Below are 4,059 nucleotides of genomic sequence, written 5' to 3'. Positions count from 1 at the left end.
TCAACATTGAAAGTAACCTTTCCTTTGTTGCAATCAATAACAGCCCCTGCGGTGTTAAGAAAAGGTCTCCCAAGAATAATAGACATATTATCATCTTCAGGCATTTCCAATACAACAAAATCAGTTAATATCAAGCAGTTAGTAGTAACTTGAACAGGGACATTCTCACATATACCAACAGGAATAGCAAGTAGATTTATCAGCCATTTGCAAAGATATATCAGTAGGTATCAACTTATCTAAGTAAAGTCTCTTATAAAGAGAAAAAGGCATAACACTAACACCGGCTCCCAAGTCACATAGAGCAGTTTTAACATAATTATTCTTAATAGAACAAGGAATAGTAGGTATACCGGGTCGCCCAACTTCTTTGGAATTTTGCCATTGAAAGAGTAATTAGCAAGCATAGTGGAAATTTCCTCATTGGGGATTTTCCTTTTGTTAGTAACAATATCTTTCATATACTTTGAATAAGGAGGCAATTTAATAGCATCGCTTAAAGGGATTTGCAAGAATAAAGGTTTCATCCAATCGCAGAATTTATTATAGTGTTCTTCTTCCTTTGATTTTAGTTTCTTAGCAGGAAAAGGCATTGGCTTTTGCACCCAAGGTTCTCTTTCATTACCATGTTTCTCAGTAATAAAATCTTCTTTAGTATACTTTTTAGTTTTAGCATGCTTTTCAGTGTTCTTCTTCAACCTCTTCTTTATCGGAGTATCATTCTTATCATTATCTTTATCATTATCATGTTCATTACCACTTTCAGTTTCAGCATCGAAATAGAAATACTATTAGGATCATTAACGAGTTCGAGAGGATTCTACAACATTTTTATGTTTCTTTTTCTTTTTCTTCTTAGAATGAGCACTAGGTTCAATGCGTTGAGAATCTTGTTCAATTCTTTTGGGATGCCCTTCAGGATATAGAGGATCCTGGGTAGAGACACCACCTCTAGTTGTTACTTCATAAGCATGTTTCTCTTTAGAATTATTCCCTAACAAGTCATTTTGCACTTTAGTGAGTTGATCAATTTGAGTCTGAATCATTTGAAAATGTTTGACAAGCATCTTAACATCATTGGAGGTTCTCTCCACAATATCATGCAATTGACTAATAGCTTGAGAATTTTCCCTTAAATGATTCTCTACTCTCATATTAAAATTTTCTTGCTTAACAATATAATTATCAAACTCATCTAAGCATTGCGCAGGAGGTTTTGAATACGGAATATCTTCCCTAGTAAAGCGTTGAAGGGAATTTACCTCAATCATGGATGAAGGGGGAATTATCTCACATATATCTTCTATAGGAGGTAGATTCTTCACATCTTCAGATTTAATACCTTTCTCCTTGAGAGACTTCTTGGCTTCCCTCATATCTTCATCATTCAATTTAATTAAACCCCTCTTCTTCACTATTGGCGTTGGAGTTGGTTCGAGCGTATTCCAATCATCATAATTCCGGCCTATTTTAGCCAATAATTCTTCAGCGTCGTCCGGAGTTCTTTTCCCGAAAACACAACCAAGCACAACTATCCAGGTATGCCCTAGACTCAATGGTTAGTCCACTATAAAATATATCAAGTAAATCATGCTTTTCTAAATCATGGTCGGGCAAAGCTCTAATAAGAGAGCAAAATCTCGCCCAAGCCTCGGGCAATTTCTCCTCATCTCCCCGATCAAAATTATAAACTCTCTCGCAAAGCAAGCATGTTGAGCACTAGCAGGAAAGTATTTGCGGAAGAAAACATCAAGCAGCTTCTTTCGGACTTTTAATAGAATTAGGTGGCAAATTATTATACCAAGTTTTAGCGTCATCCTTCAATGAGAATGGAAATATTTTAGCAACAAAGTAAGTACGCTTCTTAACATCATCGAAAACAAGCTACTCAAAGTAGATAACTCAGTCATGTGTTCAACAAGCACTTTCTTTTTCAGTACCACAAAAAGGTGTTTTCTCAACAATAGCTATATGAGATAGATCAAGAGAAAAATCATAATCTTTATCCCTAATGTTTATAGGAGATGTGGCAAATTTAGGATCAGGAGACAGTTTATATCTAACAGTGTGTTCTGCAAGCAACTTTTTAATTTTTCTTGCATCAGTAGTAGCATTGCATTTTTCAATAAAATCATCATCAAGATCCACATAATCTTCCTCAAGATCATCATTAAAATAATCAAGTTCAGGTGAACTAACAGGTGTAGTAGCATTAGGAGTTTCAGTATTTTCAATTTGTCTAGATTTAGCAATTGTAGCATCTAGAAAAGATCCCAATGAACCACTATCATCAAGCACAGCAGAAACATTATCAATATTATGAGATTGTTCAGATTCAGCAGATGTACCCGCATGCGAAGCATGTGGCGGTGAAACAAGTTTATCAATCACAGATGGTGAATCAAGTGTAGCGGAGGTACTCAGAATTGTACCTTTTCTTGTAGTGGATGGTAATATGGCGATCTTAGTATCGCGAGGTTTACCCATGATGGAGAATTTGCAGCGAACAATATTAATCCAAGTGAACTTCCAAATAAAGCTATGCTCCCCGGCAACGGCGCCGTAAAATAGTCTTGATGACCCACAAGTATAGGGGATCGCAACGGTCTTCGAGGGAAGTATTACCCAATTTATTGATTCGACACAAGGGGAGACAAAGAACACTTGGAAGCCTTAACAACGGAGTTGTCAATTCAGGTGCACTGGAAACAGACTTGCTCGCAAGAGTTTATCAAGTAGTAACAGTTTTATAGCAAGAGCGATAGTGAAATAACAGCAGCAGAGTAACAAAGACAGCAGTAGTAATTATAGTAAACAGCAGGATTAAAATAATGTAGGCACGGGGACGGATGACGGGCGTTGCATGGATGAGAGAAACTCATGTAACAATCATAGCAGGGCATTTGCAGATAATAATAAAACGGTGTCCAAGTACTAATCAATCAATAGGCATGTGTTCCAATTATAGTCGTGCGTGCTCGCAATGAGAAACTTGCACAACATCTTTTGTCCTACCAGCCGGTGGCAGCCGGGCCTCAAGGGAAACTACTCGGATATTAAGGTACTCCTTTTAATAGAGTACCGGAGCAAAGCATTAACACTCCGTGAACACATGTGATCCTCACATCACTACCATTCCCTCCGGTTGTCCCGATTTCGTCACTTCGGGGCCATCGGTTCCGGACAACGACATGTGTATACAACTTATAGGTAAGACCATAAACAATGAATATCATGATGAAACAATAACATGTTCAGATCTGAGATCATGGCACTCGGGCCCTAGTGACAAGCATTAAGCATAACAAGTTGCAACAATATCATCAAAGTACCAATTACGGACACTAGGCACTATGCCCTAACAATCTTATGCTATTACATGACCAATCTCATCCAATCCCTACCATCCCCTTCGGCCTACAGCGGGGGAATTACTCACACATGGATGGGGGAAACATTGCTGGTTGATGGAGAGGCGTTGGCGGTGATGGCGGTGATGATCTCCTCCAATTCCCCGTCCCGGCGGAGTGCCGAACGGAGACTTCGGCTCCCGCGACCGAGTTTCGCGATGTGGCGGCGTTCTGGAGGGTTTCTGGCGACTTCGACTTCTTCTCTGGCGTTTTTAGGTCGAGGCGAATAAGTAGTCCGAAGGAGGGCGTCGGAGGCCGGCCGAGGGGGCCACACCACAGGGCCGCGCGGGCCCCCCTGGGCCGCGCCGCCCTATGGTGTGGGGGCCTCGGGCCTCCACTTCAATTGCCCTTCTGGCTCCGTTAGTTTCCTGGGAAAATAGGGCCTTCTGCATAAATTCCGAGGTTTTTCCCGAAAGTTGGATTTCTGCACAAAAACGAGACACCAGAGCAGTTCTGCTGAAAACAGCGTTAGTCCGTGTTAGTTGCATCCAAAATACACAAATTAGAGGCCAAACAATAGCAAAAGTGTTCGGGAAAGTAGATACGTTTTGGACGTATCAGGCTTACATAGGCCTTTTCTTTTATTTATTTTAATTTCTTTTCTTTGTTTTAATCTTGGATGATGAAAAGGAGCAAGGTTTTAGGGTTT

Source organism: Lolium rigidum, chromosome 2 (genome assembly GCF_022539505.1).
Source record: "Lolium rigidum isolate FL_2022 chromosome 2, APGP_CSIRO_Lrig_0.1, whole genome shotgun sequence".
Classification (NCBI taxonomy): domain Eukaryota; kingdom Viridiplantae; phylum Streptophyta; class Magnoliopsida; order Poales; family Poaceae; genus Lolium; species Lolium rigidum.
This window is presented reverse-complemented; position numbering follows the sequence as displayed.